Source organism: Anopheles darlingi, chromosome 2 (assembly GCF_943734745.1).
Source record: "Anopheles darlingi chromosome 2, idAnoDarlMG_H_01, whole genome shotgun sequence".
Classification (NCBI taxonomy): domain Eukaryota; kingdom Metazoa; phylum Arthropoda; class Insecta; order Diptera; family Culicidae; genus Anopheles; species Anopheles darlingi.
This window is the reverse complement of record NC_064874.1, coordinates 48,632,215-48,653,191: the sequence shown is the minus strand read 5'-3', so window position 1 is coordinate 48,653,191 and position 20,977 is coordinate 48,632,215. Positions and strand designations below refer to the sequence as shown.

Genomic DNA, 20,977 nt, shown 5'->3' with positions numbered 1-20,977 from the left:
TACGGTCTTCCTCCACCGTTGGTCGCATGTCTTCCTGGATTATCTATTCCGTCAAGAGTTGTTTACTTTTCGCGTAATACTGCAATGGCGACAGTAGCAGTAGCAGAAGTGGCTGTCTAGCATCTGCTGCGCCTTCTTCGGTTGTTGTTGCCCGACGTGAGATGTGAAGACGAAAACGAAAGCTACGGAATGTAGCTGCATGGATGGGAAAGGATGTGATCTGAAGAGGGAGGGTCCGGTGCTGGAGGATTGCCACTCTTCTCGGGCGACATTCCCGTCTCACAGAGTGCTCCTCTTGGCGATCGTCGGACACATCAATTAACCGTCTCTTCCCAATGGGTGATAATGATTACTTCGGCCAGCCCGGTGCCAGCCAGCCAGCTTTCGCGAGCGTGAGGTCGCCCCACTAGTGGCGGGTATCAGAGCAGAACCAGAACCCTCGTTCGGTGTGGATGAGCCACAGGTTCTAACGTTGTTTTTTTTCTCATTCTTGCCTTGGCTGCAAATGATGCAGCACCACCAGCACCAACCAGCTATCGCCGACCGACTAATGAGACCTTTTCTCTGAAGTTTCATGATCAGTTCTAGGAACCGACCGGGGTGGAGACCGTTAAATACAGCACCGTTTACTGTGCAGCTTGTTTTTGACGAGCAACGAACCTACTACTGTCTACAGAACTATTCTCGTTCGCTCTGGGCTCTATCTGGGATCTGATCGGACAACTAGTGGCGTGCCTCCGTGCCTCATATACCAGCGAGCCGAGTTACAGTTGGATTCACCGCACAGCTATCTGGTGCGCAGGATACCGCTATTCGTTCGATCCAGAACAATTAACGAATGATACACATACTATCGAGCGATACGGGATGGGCTAGAGGGGACGTGAAATGCCATTTGGTCGCCGATGTGCTCCAGACATGAAGGTAAGACGCGATCGTTGGCGCGGAGCGTCATGCGCGCTCAAGAGTGTCTAATCGAGAGGTTCTTTAGTCTTAAGATGATCTACGAAGTCGAACCGCACCAAATTACCAGAAATATCGATCAAAGAGGGTACAGTTAGCTTGTGTATCGCTATGTTCTGATGGAACTGAACCAACTACTCTTGAGCTGTAGTACAATCAAAGCAAATTTTCTGCATTACTTTATTACTGTATCAAGAAAGTTCTGCGAGCACGCGGATGATTACAATAGATTTGCAGCTCAAAGCAGTATGAGTAATTGAAGTCAATATTGGTATCTCCTCGTACTAGCGTGCGTATTCTCCTCATGAAATGCTTATACCCTGAAGATATCTGTGAATAAGAAATGAAGTTGTCACCATACATGATGGTTTTTCCTCGGACTCCTTAATAGAAATGAACTGAATACTTTAACCATGCTTAATAGAATTAAAAGTATCCATATAGCTCCAATTTGAGTCTGAGTCTTGAGAAGTTTATCAAAAAATTTCAACAATTTCAAGAATTTCCTACAATCTGCAAGAGATTTTAATTCAAAAGACTGATTAAAGAAGGAGTTACTATAACTTTCAATCGTTCTTAGATGTTCCTCGCTAGTGATGCACCCCTCACTGTCCCAGCTTATGCTCCAAGACACGCGCCACGTCACACAATCATCGTGCCGGACATAAAACCTCATTACCGCATTATGCGGCGTGATTGAGCAAGTGACCCCAACCGAACCGAAGTCAACGAAATCTCACCCTCATTTCGCGCTCTGCCGTCTAACAGTGACACTGAAACTTCGTTCCGTCCATTCAATGGACGTGTAAACCCTTCCAAAAAGGGAGCATGGAGGAAGTGTTGTCATAATGTCGGCCCAGACAGACCCAGTGCAACAGACCCCCCTCCCCCGGCGTGCATCACGCTCCGCGTGCCTCTAGTAGGCTGTGTGTGTCCGATATTGCATGGACGAAGTCTGGGACGACACATTGGGATCAATGAATCCGACATAAACCCACTTTTCAATTGAGGTCCCGGCAGTGCGGCAGTAAATTGGCAGACGGCGATCCCGCGCGGTCGTGGCCACAGATTCAATTCTTGTACTGAGCTCATTTCTCTGTTGCAGGGCACCCTGGCATCGTTCCTCGATTCCATCACCATCACCACCACCAGCCATGATTTATCTTAATAACGTTTGGCCTGCGACGACTGCGAAGAGAGAGGAGGAGGAGAGTTGCAATCGCGGCGCCCGTTGGAAAGGTGTGGCTGAAGAAGCAGAAGGTGGCCAGGGGATGCATGCTGCGCTGACATACTTTCACTTTCCTTCGGTGTCTGCGGCCGGCGTTTACCTATTTGAATGGGGTACGGGCTTGCGGAGCGAGCCGCGTTGCCAGCGCGTTGCCGGGGGAAAGTCAAAGTCCGGTGACATTTCGAGGGCGCAGCGCACGACCCGGCCAACCATTTCTCCGTGAATCCGCCGCGAGGTGCGGTCAACATCCCCGGTCCGGTCCGGCCCGGCCTGGCTTCTCTCATTCAATCGAAATAAATTGATGTCAAGAGCTCTAATCTAACGCGGAGCACGTCGACGATGGGTCCTCTCCTCCAATACGGGCGAACCGGCGGACGTCCAACCGGTCAAGTCAAGATGCTGGCAGCTGACCGGAGACCGGAGAACGTCGTCACTGCGCATCGTCACTAGAATCTTCAGGAACGCGGAAGTGTAGACCATGCGGTTCCCATTAGCCCTTCGCTGGACTGGACTTGGACCTGGAAGACCTTTGGGTCTTCCTGCGGGATCTGGACCGCGGCCCGAGGACATCTCGAAGGCACACACGTGCCAGATCCGATAATTTAATAACGCCGCCGTCGTTGTCGTCGTCGTCATCGTCGTCGTCGTCTCGGTCCCGGTTTCCAGCTTTTCACTGGCGGTGGTGACCTCCCACTGGAGACGGGTTGCCCGTGGCCGCACTCAATTGAGCTAGTTTCCAGGAGGGACACCAATGATGTCAATTGAACGGGCCCCGGGCTCTTCCTACGGGGATACGATCGTTATCGTCCCGCTGTATCGGCATCGGTTACTTCTTCTTCTGCTTCAAGTTTATTGTTGATAATTGATGTTGGCGTAAGTCAAGAAGCCCGGGAGTGACACGGGAATTGACGGACCGCGCTGGAATGTTGCCTTCCCGCCTCCCAGGGGCGATAAATGTGTTGTTCTGATTCTCTGGAGTGTCCCCTTTGAGAGATGTACGGTACGTACTGCTGTAAGATGAATGTGTTCAAATGCAGACAGTAAAGAAGAAGGCCATGGAAAAAGTATAGCCCTTGCTGGGATGCTGTAACACGCCATCTAGATTTCCTAAACTCCTAACAACACCTTGTGCAATTCACATAACCTCAATCTCACGTCGCACGTTCTGCCAACCGTCATAAACGCCACCATAATCATCGGACGGAGTGAGAGCGGTTCTTACCATCATCATCAGTTCATTCACCTTTGTCACAGGCGTGGGCCTTCTTTTTTATCACCTCCACCACCCTTCCACCACCCCCGTTGCGGCATGCGAAATTGCCTATCCTTTCACTTCCCCTTCCTTTTTTATTCATGACAAATGGTCGATCGGAGGGATCGAGGTTCTTGGCCGGTTCTTGGCCGATTCTCGGCTTCTTGTGGAACGAAGACGTTCGAAAGTAACTCTAGAACCCATCGACAAACAACAATCAGGCAGCCAGAGTGTGTGTGTGTGTGTTTGTCCGGGTTGGTCCGGGGGGTTTATTCTAATGCTTGGGTGCCATCTGCCCACCCCCCTTTACACTCCTTCCCCGTCTTGTTCCATCAGCAGAATGACGCAGAGAGGTCATTTGCCTTTGCGACGGCTTTGGCCAACGCGAGCGCAACGACCTTTTCCCCAAGTTTTCGGGAGTAACTCTTCTGCCACAGCCGATGAGAACCAACAACACGCCAGCAACAACTACAACACCGATCACGTCGCAGTCTTGTTGCGCCCGGTGTTCCACGCACGCCAACCCGTCCGCGATCGCGATCTCCCGCGATGATTCCCTTTTTGGCCACGGCCGTCTTCGGGCCCTCCCAATCCCACCGAAAAAGAGGTGCGCAATAACAGCAAAACAACAAAATTGAGAGAGAAGAGAGAGAGAGAGAAAGAGAGAGAGAAAGAGAGAGAGAGAGAGAGAGAGAGAGAGAAAGAGAGAGAGCTTGCAGAAGAATCCGAATGTATCAAAAACAAAGTTGTGTTATTGCTTCCACCACAGCGTCATCTGTGCCATCGCTGTCGGAGTCGCTCGCAGATTGTCCAGGTTCTCGGGTTCCTCGGTTTATTCACCTGCACTGACCTACACCACACAAGCCTGGCCATGGTCGCTACCGCGCTGCGCTGCGCCGCGCTGTGCTATCACGCTGACCAGAAGCCAGAAGATTCAAGCCAGGTCCGGCCAAAAACTCCCGCATCGCGATATCGGTGTTCTGCGATCGTACGGCCATTGAACTTTAAAGTTCTTTGACTTCTGCAATACGTCCCCTACCGCTGGCCTGGGGTTCCGCTGCAGAGTTTCGCGCAAACCCCGCGATCGCGATCCTGATCGCTCGAGGAACGCTCGAGTGCCGGTGTGGTATCAGGGCGGAGGGATTCTCCAAATTCGGGCGCCATAATGACGATGAACTGTTCGGTTCGCGTTGGCCTGCGGCGGGCGAACGGGAACATGTTCAAGCTGGAAGGTTCTATTCCCATCGCATCCCGAATGTTTGTGTGGCCAGCGGTCCAACCAACAGCCGCTGGGGAGTCTAGCGGGATATTCACCCTGGAGGAGCTGGATTCGCTTGGTTTGGCTTCGGGCTTCGGTCTTCGGTCTTCTACTTCTGCAGCTGCACCCGCACCCGTTCTCCCCATTCTGTGGGGCGATCGTAGCGAAGAACGAAACGAAATGGAACGAACGGGAATCAAGAATTTTCGAGCGGCTTGCACCGGGAAATCGGTCACCGATTTGTCATTTCCTTTTCGGTGCCCGCGGTGCCCATTGGCCGGAATGATGATATGTTTCGGGCCGGGAGCTTCCTGTCCGAAGGTCACGTTTCCGCCGGTCCCGGCACATGGCCTTCTCCCCCGGGAATGGGTTGATTGTTTTGTTGTTTTGTTTTTCCGACTCCTTACGGTACTTTCCGGGGCCATTCATTAAGAAGAGTTGATCAATAAACGGTGAGATCGCGTTTCCTTTGCCCTTGGTTTAGTGCTTGGTTTTTGTCAAGAATAGCTGTGAATGTGGGGAAGCAAACCAACTCGGGTTAGCAGCGATTTGTGATTAGATGATGCATTCCGTTATTTGTGTTCTGCATTTGTCAATTTCATAGTTGTTTCTATTGTCAATATTTTTTCGATGGATGCACCTGTTGAGTATTTTTATAGAAAGTACAGAATACTAGAATAACTGAGCTTCTGTGACTCCGTAAGTATACAAAAGATGCATCAAGATCTTGATTCTATTCGGTTTTATTGGTGTTGGTTGGTAATTCTGTGAGCTCAATCTATAACTGTGTGTTCAGGAAACTAATTAGCTTATTGTTTTAATTATCTATGGACTACAAACGTTCTTGAAGTATCTTATTCTAACCTCGTACATTTGATTAGTATATTCATTTACCCATTCGCTACTACATAGAACAATCTTGATGTTGAGATGATATCTTGAGAAAGTTGTTAATATCTGAACATTGGATGAGATCATTGGGTGGATGTAATAGATTTAGATAATTAGACCTGAGAGAACTAATTAAATTCCAAAAATTAGTGTACATATGTGTGATAATGCATGTCTTTCGGCGTTTTCATCATTAATGTGATCTCCTATGGACAGAATTCGTTAAGCGATTGTTGAAAATTGAATGTCTTGAAAGGAAATCGCAAATCACGAAAAATATTCCGGTTACTAAGCAAAGTCGCGCTACTTTTATGTGTTTCTAACAAAACTTTTGTATTCAAGAACGATGAGAATGAACGGATCAACTTATTGCAATTCGAATCTGTCTCTCTCTCTGCTGCTGACCCGCACGTGACAACATCGGGGTAAGGGGAACCCAAACCAGTTTCCACCATATCTCTCACAGACAAATGATTTCACTGGCTGCTAACTCCCAAAGCGCAACGCATGCACCACCGCAAAACGACACTCGCACCGGTTCCGCACCGCGGGAATAAAGCTCTCGCTCGCGGATTCTGGCAAACCTGTTTAATGTTTCCGTTTTTCTTTTCCTTTTCCACCGAAAACAGCTGTTAACCGTGGCGAAAGCCGCAGAATGGCTGGACCCGGCTGGAGGCAATAAATGAAAAGTTTGGTTCCTTTTCCTCCCACCCCATCGCGGGGTACATTGACCCTTGCTGTTCGCAAACAAACCCCGAGTTGCGGTGGAGGAATGTGCGCTCTTGGAGAACACAAATTGGTGAAGCTCCCCTTTTCCCCGGGGGAGGGTGGGCATAATTCCGTCGCGAAAAGTGAGGTTACGACGGTGGAAGGCGGGAGTACGGTTCTATTTTTAGAGGAAAACCTTCTTGATATAAAAGAAATCCAGAAGAAAAGGGCCGGGAATGCCCTAGCGTCAATGCTTCTCTCTCTCGCTCTCTCTTTTTCTTTCTATCTCTTCATCTATCTATCTATCTATCTATCTGTTGCTGTTGTGCAAAGTGACGATTCCCAGCGCAGAATGGCCGCCTCTCCGCCCCCCGGGGAGGGAGCTGGATTCCTCCAGCAGCAGGATTATGGTGGAAGCGAAATATGTTATGCAGCCGGCGTCCAGCTGGCGGTCAGCACCATCGAAAGCCAAAGCTCTCGAGCTCAAGGAATGACTGATAGACCACCGTTCGCCTTGCCGTACCACGTTTCGCGCGGCGTCAGTCGGACATTCTTGGCCAGCGGGGCCAGAGCATTCTAGTGCTGCTGTCGCCGATCCTCGAGCTGGCGTGCCGTTTGACCACATGTTTCACGCTCCAGAGCACACCGAACGCCCATCGTATCGTCGTTGGTCCATGGAGTGCGTACTCGCGCTGAGGGCACTGAGATCACCGGAGAGAGAGAGAGAGAGCAAGGGAAAGATAGAGAGAGAGATTGGCTGAGGAGAGGAAGATCGAGTGAGGCTTTGTTTTTATTTACGCTTTTTGTGTCTTCCGCGATGAGGATGATGATGATCGCGAGCCCCAATGCCAAGATCCCGATCCCCCTTTACTCGCATCGCATTACATAACTCGTCCAATGTTGGTGGAGAATGGAGCGGTTTACCGCAGCGGTTGGTCGAGTTCATTCCTCCTTGTGTTCTGTGACGACGACGACGACGAGCAGTGGGAGCAGCTCCAGCTGTGCCTTTTGCTCGCAGGAGTGTCGCTGGAGAAGAAGAGTCACCTTCATCCCCCCCCCCCCGCCTCCTTTTCACTTCAGAATGCTGCCCCCCGAGAGGCATGCTTGACTGTGCGACATGTGCGACTGCTCCGTTGCCAATCTGCACCGCACCGCAGAATACCAAACACAGATAGTGTTGCAAAATGTGGCGCAATTGTGGCGTGGCGTACCTTCAAGCAAAAAAAACCGGAGCGTCTGTTGCGGAGAGTGGAGTGGACATTGTGAGGATTCGGGGATTCCCGTATTTATTCCGTACTCGATCCCGAAGCGAGCGTTCTCAAGTGGCATGCCCTTCCCTTCGCTAGAAAGGCAGATTAAATGCTGAATTCGCACGGCGTAGTCCTCGACCTCCGAAAGAGGCTGGAAGGAGGAATACGAAACATGCGCACTTTGACTTGTGCACCGTAATCCTCTTTAAGTGAGGGAGACTACCATCCTGGGGGGGCAGTCCAGGTCTTCTGTCAGCCTGTTCTCAACAGATCCAAACCAGGAAGTGGAGGACCTCCTCGCGAGAGCTTCTCCAAGGCGTTATGTGCGCCAAAAAATGTGTGCGACGACGACGTGTGCGATTACGCGTACGCGTGTCGTGTCGTGTCGCGAACGAGCGATCGAGCGAGCTGAAAACCAGTTCACCGAATGTCAATGTCACGACCTCAACCCGGCGGCAACCGCGAATGAACGAACGGACGAACGGCGACCGCGATCGCGACCGCGATCGCGACCGCGAACACGGACCGTACTTGCCCGAGGTCATCCGTGGTGCGGAGCGGTGAAGATGCGTCACAATAAACTACACAAGGCAATGGTCGTGGTCGAGTGAAAATGGCCGAATTTCTGCGCGACGGAGGGCAGTTGCTGCCACCCCCTCCCCCCCGCTGGGAGGGGGCGAGGCGATGCCGTCAAGCAGCACCATATCGGATCGCTTCCGAAGGCGAACCTCGCGCGCTCGGCACTTGATCTTGATCAAGGCATCCCACACATGCGCACACACACACGCACTGGACGGCGCGAGGAGGCGCGAAGCTGGCTCACCTTCATATCTGGCTCCGGTTGTCACTTTGGATACCGATTTGCATGATGGGGCGCATGGACCTAGTGCCGCTTGACATACCTTCCTTCCTTCCTTCCTTCCTTCCGTTCCGATAACAACAGCGACAGTGACGGGAGGTTCCGGTGAAATTCCGGTGTCCGGTGATTTCCATCCGATTGGTCCTCCGCTCCATAAATCACGCCTCGCATGATGATGATGACCCGTAGTGGTGATGGTGGTGTCGATATCCGGATGCGGATGCGCAATCCTCACGGTGAACCGGTCGCGAATCGTTCGCTGTGTGTGCGATTGCGTGCGATCGGCCATCGATCGTGCGATTCCTTCTTGCGATCGTGCGTTCGCTCGTGCGCGCCCATGTTATGCAATAGGAATCCGGCCCACCATCCGGAGACTGGTGGTCAGACTGACTGACTGACTCGCCGCCCCGTCAGTCGACTGGGTGTGCTTTCGAAAGGGGAAGTGCATCTCAGCGCGTAGCTCAGCTAGTTCGATTGCCAGCGACACACACACGCACACAAAGGCACGGGCATGCAACGGTTGCACCGTTGTCCAGTGTGAGACTTCGAGATGGAGAGCTGCAAGTCACGAAGGTCAATAGGAAGTGACGCTCGTTCGTCTGATGCGTCGCTGGAGTGTCTCTGGATGCACAATGCAAACATAAAGACAAACGGAAGAGAGGGAGACTAAACATTGTGGCCTTAACAGCGAGATAGTGGTTACAGCCAGCCCCCGAAACGCACCACCGAAAACTCACTTGTTGCATCAAGGTAAACGCAGCGATTCCGATTGCCGCAACGCAACGTGGACCGATAATCGATCGTGGACCGATCCGGGGTGGGTTCGGTGGGCCTGGCCACCTGAAAGCGCGGATCAAATCGCGTTGATTTGCGTTGGGCAAATAATGCGCCCAGTGCGCGCTCTCGCGCGGCGAGCGTGTTTCTACTGCAATAGTAAATATTGCATCATTAAAGTGACAAAGTAGAACACAAGTCGTTGGTTTACCAAAAAAAAAAAAAAGAAACCATTTATCCTTTATTTTATTTGCTGCATATCATAGCACGTTATTAATTTACTTTATGTCAATGTTTGTTATCAATTTGGTCCGCCTTCGGGATTTATACTGATTCGGGACTGATAAACTTGTGTAAAACGATTAGGATTGCATTACAGTTGGTACGCACCATATTGGCAGGCATTGAGTTGGGAATTGTACACCCAGTACAACTTTAATTGTTGCATTCTGTGTTTTCTTATGTTCTTTTATGTACTTTTTAATTCTGTGTTGTTTTATGTACTTTTTAAGAATCGATTAAGATACCGAGCCAAGATGTAACTCGGAAACATAAAGGTAACTCACCATCATAGCACCTTTGCCTTAAGAACCGTTTAAAAGTAATGCTAAGAAACGAAATAAAAGAAACATTCTTTCAAATCTATTCGGTGCTTATCCAGTCAGGCTGGAAAATCGCTTGAAACGTCTGTCAATTATTTCGCAAGTTTTTAACTGGCAGTTTGTGGCAGGCCAATGAATGTGTCCAATCTGTGAAAGTGGCATTCGGAGTTGCGCACCTTAAGCAAAGCAATTTACGCGTAATTCTATGCATAGAAAAAAAATTCCTTCAAGCATGCTACAGCTGGTTAATCTTAAGAAACAGCAGAAAGAAGAGTACATCCTATAGAATAGCACATATCCTTCGCTTTAATATTTCCCCAGCTCACTGTGATCGTTGGCATTATGCAAGATCGCGTGCCTGGCAACGCATTCGCCGAAAATATCTTCATTCATCTTGCCTTGGGCATCTAGAACGCACATTATACACAAGGCACATGAGCGCCTCCGATAAGCTACAACAAGATAAGCCAAACCAGCCTGCAGGTGTTGAGCATGACAAGCGAGGAACCTTGTCCTTGGATCTGGTTACTTGAGATCCAGCAGGTGGTCTTCAAGCATCCACCACGCACGGGATTCCGAATTGAAAACTGTCACCTAGCTAGTAGCTCACGGACCAAATTTAGATCATATTGGGTACAGCATTGCCAGGGCTGGGCCAATTGTGTCAACCCGTGTATTATCACGTGCGTGCGTCATTTCGATAAACAAACACACACACACGGCTCTTCAATCGATTCATAATCGACGGTTTTGATGAAACCTAATGGCGGTGTCCACCCTTTTGAGCTTGCACTGATTTGGCATTTCTCATTGTTGCCATTCTTGTTGGTACCACGTTATTTGCCTCGTCGAAAGCACACATAACGTACGACGTACGAGTTGAGGTAAGGACGTTATTTATGGTGCCATGATCATGAACTTCACCTTCCTCACTGATCCCGGCCCGGGGTGTCGCTGTCGTCGCGGTTCGTATTCGGCCAACGAGCGGGAGCAGAACGCCAATGAGTAGAATTGGGTGGATGGGACCAACACTAAATGAATGTCGTTTCGTCGCCAACGACGATGACGCGGTGCGGTTGACGGTGTACTCTGCTCGGGTTCATTAACCTCAACGTGGGGCTCGCTTTTTTTTTGGCCGCCGGTGTCGGTGGTGGGGTTACGGTGGCTTATCTGCATCCTCCAGGCGCATGCTAACCGGACCATCGGCTTTGCGATTGCGTTGCGAAGAATGGCGAATGGCTAAAACCGTGGTGTCACTGAAAAAGGAATAATCGCGACCGTCGCTCGAGTGATTCATTCGATTTCTGGCACTATTTTGGAAATTTCAGGAATGGGGCTCTTTTGCTCTCCGTTTAGCATCCCTCTCTCCCTTGATTTCTTCAATTGTCGCGCATCTGTGGGCCTGTCCAGCCTCCGTAACCCAATCTTGCAAGTTATGCTTCATAGCTACATAGCCGTAATCGCGACGGACCTGATTAACGAACTCATTCCGCTGCCATTGACCTGTATTTCTGCCGAGTGTGTGTGTGCGTTGGTGTTCCAGAACCATGGGGGGAGGGGAAGATGAGAGGGCCACGAATTCGCGAATTCATCCTCGATCCTCGATGGGGATGAAGTCATTCTGCGAATGTCGCGAAAAGACCAAAAAAAACGGAACGCTCGGATGCAAAACGGAACGAAACGGAATTTCGCCCTTTCTTATCGGTGCCAGTAGTGACAGCCACACACACACAGGTTTGTGTTTGCGTGGAACTGGCAACAAAAGCAAACAATCCACTTCTTCGCCCCGTGGATGACGACGGAGACGGACGCGTACCGCAAATGAGCGAAAAGCAAACAGTCCACACCGACACCATCATGTCCGCATGCGAAATGGCGTTCCGTGGCTCCTCCCGAAAGCCACCCGCCTCAATGTTACATGTGGATATTTACAATTTACCACTCGAGTGGATCGGCTGCTGGCTGGTGTGTACTTTTGTCCAAAAATTCCCGAAAACCCATCGATCCGATGCGACCGCTGGATGACTGGTGGACTGGCGTCATCACTGGCGAGAGAGTGTGGCGGGCGTGATCATGATCATTCCATTCTTTCGGGGACAAAATAATGCCAGCAACCAAAAAAATAAAAAAATAACTTCATAAAATCCTCCAAATTCAACAGGCCACATACGGGGTACCGACCCACCGGGAAGGGGTTTCGTTAGCAAATGGCGCATGCGCGTGCGAAGAAAGTGGACAAACACTGTGCTGACTGTTGGCTGTTTTCGTTCCAATTTCTCACCCCGGGTTTAACCTCCGGAAGCTGGTGTAGGAGGCAAGGGATGAGGTGTCCGCGCCTACCACACCCCATGGAGGCTGGCAAATTTCGTCAAATAATGTTCAATTGATTGGTAACGACACGAGTGGCCACTGGCGCTAGGAGTGGCCGGTTAGTCAGTTAGTTTGCCCGGAACGGTAAACAACAATGTATTTAGCGTCGGAGAAGCTGCTGTGGTTTGCAGGATTGGCATCTTGAATTGAATGAAATGCCTTTGGAATGATGCCTTACGTTGCGAATTTGCTTCATTTTTACAGTTTGTAAGGGATGCAGCTCGCGAGCGGTGCTGGTTTTACCGATAGTTGTTGCTTTCCTCGTTTTACCATCCAAGCAACTTTTGCTGTGATGATTCATATGTTGACGTTTGATCTAATATTAGATCGTATGACGCCTAATCAATCGAATGTTTGGAGATATTTGACACCGATTTGTATGGATTTGTTTATTATTATACTTAAGACCACAGTGTCACAATAGCAAGAAGAAAGTTTCTTTGGGAAAAGATAAAAGCGTACGAACCATTTTGAAAAGAAAGTGAACTTGAAGTGAGAAAGTATGAAATCTCAAAGAATGTATCAGAATGTAAACGAAGGAGTGTACCTATCTCAAACATATTGATTAATTTGTATGCGAATTCACTCGATTTACACTTGGATTTAAATTATTATTTTTTAGCCTTTTTTCCACTAATGTTACCTAGTAATAGCCATCATTTCACAGACACAATCCCTTCTGCTTCGAATTTATCTTCGGCCTTATCTATATTGACTTCGGCTTTAATTGTTTCATTCTACAGAACTATTGTTCGTAAATTCAAACAATGAGACACCAATAAGAGAAAGATCTCCTAAAATTGCAGCTCTAGAGAATATTTGGATGAAATATGCATATTATTCTGATTGCCGAATGTATTTCACAGTCAGCACTACATTCCAATGAGTTTTATCTGCATATCGAAAATATATAATAGGACATTGAACACCTTTGAAGCATATTTTTTGTGCTTTTGAAAATGTAAACTTTTTATTTATTTTTTTAAATTTCTATTTTCATTTAATTCTTTTATTTGTTTTCTAATAACGTATCCTAATACTGAAATACTTTAGATTTCTTATGAATGATTTCAGCTACCAGACCACGACGTCCATACTTCATTACCTTGCAGGCCTGAATTGTTCAGATATGTACTGATTATTTTCTAATAGAATGGTTAGCACGATTAACAGCAAAAATCAATTTATTTAAAATGTTTGAAGCATTATTGATCCCCTCGATCGAATTAAATTAATGGTTCAGTTCATCGCTCACATACGCCAAGCAGAGAATTTGTTTTAAATAATCCTCTGTAACATTGTTCTCTATAAATAAAATCACCGAAAACATAGAGTGCTTTGGAAAATATTCCTCAGGAAGGCGACATCGGAAACGTTCCTTTACATAAGCCAAGCTTTAAGCAAAATGTTGCAAAAGCATTCGAGTGCTACACCTATCTGCCTAGGTTGGCGTCTGGAAGGACTACGGTAAAGACCTTTGGCAACTTATGGCTGGCAGATCTTGCCAACACCCATTTTATGTGTACTACATATATACCATGTGTGTACTATACAGGTCGGGTCTGCATGCTGGGAACCTTTCGGGCCTGTGGCCAGACAGCTGCACGTCCAAATCACCAGACTGCTGCACACTCCCCGAGAGGGAGAGAGAGAGAGAAGTTAAAGACGGTAGCGGTTGCGGGCACTTACCAAGAATGCAACTTGTCGTCCAATCCGTTCGTCGTCGTTCGGCTACTAACGTCTTAAGCTGACCTAAGGTTAAGCCACTCTCGCACGCGTCGTTATCGAGGGGCCACCGTGTCTGCCGATTTGTGATGCAACAACTATGACGTGCCTGTGACAGATCAATGGTAAGTCACACACAACACACACACACACACACACAGCGTGGCCACCAGCTGACGATTTCACGCACCTTCAATTGGCCTGGACCGGGCCTCCGTCGTTGCTCACACGTTGCGTTGGTATGCCGGCACACGCTGGCACTTCGGCAATCGATTTCCCACGTTTCCACCACTTCTCACACTCTCCCCACTGGATGCGCGTATTCGCGCGGCGAGCCCGAAACCGTACGGAGCTCCGTACTGAAAATAGCTCGCCCGGGAGGAAGGGAAATTCAAGGGCACGGTCTGTGCAGCGCTCTGGCCTACGGTTCTGGGAGCCGCGGAGTTAACGCGAGGAGTTGTTGCAACAGGAACTGTTTGACACGATTTGGTCACCAGAGCGAGATCGAGCACAAACAAAGTGGGCCGGCCTTTGCTGGGGGAGGGGAGGGTGGCGTGGGTGGTGTGGTGTAAAGGGTTAAAAGGGATCGATCGATCGATCGAGCTGTATGGTGCTGCTCTGCTCAGCCTTATCACCGTGACACTGATCTCGCACTACTACTGCTGCTTGGATGCGGCTTCAGGACACACGTACAAATACACGCACACACACACGTAAACACACATACACGCTCACACACACAATGATGAGTGGCAACAGAGAGAACAGAGTAATCAACTATAGAATATTGCACACGCATGGGGCACGGCGGTCGAGGTGTCTAGCGGCGGTTTGGAACGGTTGGAGCCGCGGCGTCTGTGTGTGGCGGCAGTCCACGGTCACCGGGCCGTGACACGCATTGCCTAGCACGCACGCGGCGTTCCCGGCTGCTTCCGTAATCGGCCGTGCCCGAATCTGGGGATCGCGATTCACGCACGCACGAACGCATGCACCTTCGTCGTCGTTGTGCTGCTGAAAACCGTGGGAAGTGCCGTGGATTTGCTGAATGCACGCACGCACGCACGCATGCACGATAAGACACTTCGGAAGGGCACGACACGGTTCCCAATGGGAGGCACGGTCACGTCACACGATCACATACACGATCACACACACCCCAACTGCACTGCACTACACACGGAACGAAGTTGCCGGACGAGAGCCACCACCGGTGGCGGCGGCGCGATCACTAGATGTCGTCGTCGTCGTCGTCGTCGGCGCGCGCGATCGCGTACGGAGTGGCGGCGGCAACAGTGAGCGAGTTGTTGTCGTGAGGTGAAGGCGATCGATCGAGCCGCGCGCTTGCTCCGGGGCTCCACGGAAAAGCTGCTTGCGTACGGTGCCAACGTTGAGCGCCTACTGGCCGGTACTCGCCCAAACTCGCATCATCAAACCCCCGGCTCTTGGCGGTTGCTGTGTCGGCAGCAGCGGCAGCGCCGGCCGCTGGTTATGTTGACGGTCGATCGGTGCTTGGAGTATCGCAAGCGATCTTCCCGCAGCATCCACGAGCCGCGGCATCGGCACGATCGGGCGCGACGACGCCGGATTATCCCGATCATCATCGCGGGGAGCTGAAGATCAGATGCAGAATCCTACACCGGTGTTTCGCTGAGTGGCGTCGCGTATTTCCGGTCCGGAACGTTTCGGATTCGGTTTTACTTTACTTGTTCTTTTATGAAGCTAGAAGTTGTTGGTTTCATATTTACAAAAACAAGTTCTCGCAGCTACGGATCATACAAGGAAATTGTTTTTCATCTGAAGATTCATTTGCAGAAGTTTAATGCTATATTTTGTTCAAATTGTAACACTGTTAGATCGATGCTCTTCATTTCGCCTCATTGTGATAAATTTATTATGAATCACGTTTTCATGATTTAGGTCAAAATTGAAAAAATAACTTTAGTTTATTCCAATTATACAAAAATACTGCAGTTTACGAAAGAAACATCGGAAATTTTCCGATATTTAATTATTCTTTCTGAGAATAAGTACGCATTTAATACATTGAATCAATCGAATAACATGATTTTAGCCATCACAAGCAACAAACTACATGTTTCGATAATGTGTTTCAATACACGCGTTGTACTTAATTCCTGCTTACCAATATTTTGAAATGGCTTAAAATAACGTATCAGAACAGCAAGAGGAATATAGGAAACAATGACTCTTTCCTTTCATCATTCTTTAGTTGCTGAAGAAGCTATCATGAAGAACGTTTCATGCATACTTAAGAAGAACTTCATAAAGTTTGTTAAGATAATCTTCCCACAAATGGTAATCGGTCTTCTAAAATTTATGATAAATGATAAAATAAATGATAAATGATTAAAGTTAAATTGGCGAATAATCAATCCAATTTTCCATCCAACAATATCATCTGTTTCAGACTGGAACCGACAGTTTCACGTCTGAAAGAAACACACTGCTACTCAAACTCAAAGACTATAGTGTGGATCACTGCCCTTTAAAAAATCATACTAATACTCATATCATTAATGACAGTAACAATAATAGAATAGTTATACGCATTTACACGGTATTAGTGACGCCAATGCCATTTTCTTTGGTTTGAGCAAATCAAAATGATCAATGTTGTTAAAAGATATATAAAATTGATCGAAGTAACTCCAGACGATTGGGTTGAGTTTGAATAGAATTAAAGTCCTGTGTTGAGCATGATTTCAGATGGATTGATAAAAAATTACGTTTTTTTATCACGAGCACGTGTTTTGCAGATCCTTATCCGGCTTTGTCGCTTGTTTAACGGTTTTTAAAGTTTATGTGTGGTATAGTCAATTTTGAAAACGAGCTGATTACTGTCGCATAATTGATAGATAATTGAGTGCAACTGATGATTATTTTTATGGAAATACAGTGAATCTTACCGGCAAACATGAAATTAAAAATCCCATTTTGAGGGCTGTGGTTGTGTGTAAATTTGCGTCGCGACACGCGCTCCTCCGCATACTCACAAAGTCGAACCACCACACGTAAACAACCGAGCTCGCATACATCCCGAGCGGTGTGATGTACTAATCATGATACTCTATCATAATCGATAATTATGGAAAATCAAACGCAACATTAATCTTTAAATAGCGAACATGTTTAAAAATGATCTTAACACAATTGTGAAGATTTATAAAATATTATCTCAATTAGTAAAAGGTATAAAAATCTTATAATATTTTGTTTGTAATATTTAAAATACTAAATAATTCTTATGTTGATCCTCAAAATCATGTAACATCGCTTCGTTAACTAATTTCGAGCCATCATAATTCGCAATCCACAAGCGGAATGTTAATTTAAACCTGTAATGGGAACGAATATCCTGGACCTGCCTTAGGGACATTCGATCAGCTGACACGATTTCGTTTTCAACCAAAACCTGAAAGGAAAATGGACCAAAAATAACTCGCGAGCCCCCGGGGCACGAAAGAAAGGATGATGATGCCGGCTCCACGTCGAATGCCAGCAAACCGCACTGCAACAATGTTGCAACCCCACCATCAACCACTACAATCAGCAACATGGGAATGCGTCAGCCAATGCGTTACTCCCTTTCCCCGTCATCTTATTCTTTGGTGCATTCTGTGTTGTCACCGTTCGTTCTGTAGAGACCCACTCGAGGATCGGGCCACTCTGGTGCCAACTATTTACCAATCATTACCCCCTCTCGGTGCAGCATCATCAACCGGCATCGCGGCAACGATTTAAAGGACAACGAAAAGCAGTACAATAACCTGACACCAATTACGAGCACATTAGCGGCGATCGGCATCGGGGGGGGGGGGGGATGCGACGCAAGGCAACGAACGGAAGGACGAGATTCATGCCAGCTTTCCCTGGCGGGAAAATACTCCACCATTCATGCTGCTGCTGCTGCTGCTGCTGCTGCTGCTGCTGCTGCTGTTGGAGACAAAAAGAATAATAATGCGCGATGCTGCTGCTGGAAGCATAATTTATCCAGCGAATGACACGACGCCAGATCGGTTGGTAGGATGGAGGAAGGTGGCTCAAGAATATTTGCCGTGAAGTTCGAGGTCTCGGGCGCAAACCACCTCTTCTTTCCAGAAGCGGCCTAGTAGAAGGTTCTTCTGAAACGTAGATCCTGTGATTTCTTATGCCAGCAGCACCAGTGCCCCGGGACGGCCCGGGATCGCTCATTAATATTTATAAACTTGAGTTTCCTCCTCCCGGAGGGGCAGCATGGGGTGGTGTTGCCTCTGTTTATGTTGATCGCCAGGATCATACCACCGATCGCGATCGCGGTGCATAGCGAATCGTTAATTAAAAGTACTCCCGATGCGCACACGCGCGAGTTCGCAGTCTCTGTTGATCTGAGAGTCTGAGAAATTGGTTCCCGCCCGTGGTTCTACCGAGTTCGCGAGCTTCGAAGCATCCTCGAGAAGCGGCTGGTGGAGGTACCAAAGGTGGTGTGTACCACCACTTCCTAGCCGTACGATGACATACGGGCCTGGCGGTGCACAGCGTACATTGTGTGGGAATTCTTTCGATTTGCTTGCTGCACATTCCATTCCCGGACTGCCGGATCGTGAGATTACGTATAGAATTTGCGCGGCGGCGACGACGACGACGAAGACGATTGGCGGCGGCAACGGCGGCTGTCGCGCAGAACAATTTGCCTCATAATTATATCACTTACCTTGGCCACTCGACTGGAGTGCTTGGGGCTCGATGGTGAGGCGCCATCGATGACGGAGCTGTAGAGGAAAGTGAAAAGAGCCTCGAGGGTGGTGGTGGTGGTAGCCACGGTAGACAGACCGGCTGATATCGACCGGTCGATCGTCGCGGTCATGCGCATGTTCATGTAATTACCGGATAAACGGTGGTACGGCGGAAGTTACATCCTCCGGAGACAATCCTAACCGGTTCTATGAGCATTTAACCTCTCGCCCATTTCCCTCTCTGCTGCTGCTGGGTCTGGAAGCCGGCTAAACAACGCATTCTGGAGCAATATATACACTAGTAAGCGATGAAGGAAACGATAGGCTCGATCGAAAGGAAAATTACTGTTACTATTACTTATGCGTTTCGCTTTTTCATCTATAATTCGCATGCTAATAGCAGATCGTTGCATGTGTGCTGCACTCGTGTCGTTTACTACCGTAAATTGTTATACGTCTAAAGCTATTTTTGTTGTAGCATAGTTGTGTCAAATTCAAATGGCAATAGCACAAAATCTAGTAACAGCAGAAATTCATTTACTTTTATCAAAAGCTACGGGTAAGTTCTTACAATCTAAAAATGAACAAAATATTCTCTTTTAGGCAAAAACATAAACCGAATTGCGAATGTTAGCTTTATGATACGGTGGACTTTGTTTTGCTACAGTGATGACACTAGAATCAGATCAAAAGATGGCTGAATTCTGAAACAAGTTTACGTGAGGTAGAGCGCATTTTGTCAGCACTCTTATAGATTAATGAAGGTTTTCTAATTTTCGGTGAAACAATTGCGCAAAAGGTGCCAAAACAGCGCTTTGTTCGTTCACTAGCTCCAAAGAACAGCTTTTCAGTACATTATCTTTGCGTTATTTACTGCGTCCACTACCACTGATTATTTGCTGTACTTGTAGCTACGTTGCATACGAGCAATTTAAATAATTGTTGAATGATTTACTATTTAAATTGATCCCGAATTTAGGTTTTTAATCGTGTATATGTATAAGAAAGAATGATACGTTTATTAGCAAGAGCAAGAGCATTTTCTCTCATAGTTCTCGTCATGTTTAGAGGATACTCAGGAATTTTTGTCAATGTCCATTTTCAGCTACTAAGCATTAAAAAAGAGTTCTTTTTTATAAACAACCGATATTTTCACTCATTCATTTTTATGCATATTTGTGATTATTTGTGGAACACAATAATACTTCGTACATATATTGAAAACACTACAAAAGGTAAAATGTTGATGATTAAGGATAATTTTAACCATACCAATTTTGTCGATGTTTTTCATTAAAACTATAATATTTCAGCAATATTTATCGAAATTTTCGATGTAAAATTATTTATTAATTTTCCTTTTTTCAAATTTAAAATGTCTTTGTATTGGTTGCATAGAACATAAAAAGCAAGATGTAACGTCGTTTGTTTTTGTTGCATTGGACTATTGCAAAAGGCTCCATCGATTGCAGCTGATAGCGCTTCAGCAAGAGGATGTTGTGCGTATGTGTGTGTTTTCTTTTGGCCTTCCTCGTGCATTTACTCGATGGAGTATATTTCTGGAAATCTATTTCCATCCTTCATTTACTCATTGCTATCCACGGATTAGTAGATACGACACTAACGGAGCCATAATTAGATAATTATTTAAGCTTAATGCCTCTTTTGTCGAATTTTCTTATTCCTTCGTAATCCTTCTCAATACCTGCCTGATTCGGATATGTCTATTTTTACGGCGTATTATTTGCAAGCCTATCAAACTTTTACGCATTTTGAATGAACTGCCATGACAGGTGAGAGCTTTAGCGTTCCTCCGCAAATTTCTACGCTAATTTTATGCATTAAAATCTGTCACCTCGTGGGTTTGAAGGTAGCCGGGAATCCGGTAAACAATCCTAAATGCTTTGAAGTATGCTTCTGCTGGACGTTCGTCTGCTTTCACCGAGCCGGCCTAGGCCGCAAGGACAAAACAACCGGATTACACCGGCCATTCAGTGTGAGTGTTACAATAAATCAAAACACATTTCCACAGCTGCCATCGTTTCCCAGCAATTTCCGCGGTGCCTCAGGGGTGCTATGATGATAGCCACAAGATGAAACTGAGATGTATGGTTTCCCCGAGTGACGTAAAATACGATGATCGATATTTGCATTCGCGGCGCTGGTCTTGACCACCCCCTCAACATATCCTTGCATTCGTTCAACTCGGTGAGGGGATAAGGATTGGAAAGAATTGTTTGAAAAGAAAGAAAAGACAGGGGACGGAGAGAAAAATCATAACAAAATCGAATCCATCACCGGCCGAATCGCTCAGGCGACTATAAAAGAGTACGCCGGACACTGGAGCAGCCATATTCGATCTTG

General features: G+C 47.5%; 1 protein-coding gene across 1 annotated transcript in view; it reads right to left on the bottom strand.

Moving 5' to 3' along the window:
• The window catches only part of LOC125951874 (ecdysone 20-monooxygenase), a 30,293-nt gene extending 16,374 nt beyond the window's left edge, over positions 1-13,919 (bottom strand). Inside the window, exon 1 of the mRNA XM_049680985.1 lies at positions 13,845-13,919. The gene's annotated coding sequence lies outside the window, so the exon portion shown is untranslated. The remainder of the gene's footprint in view (positions 1-13,844) is intronic.
• Positions 13,920-20,977: the final 7,058 nt, after the last annotated feature.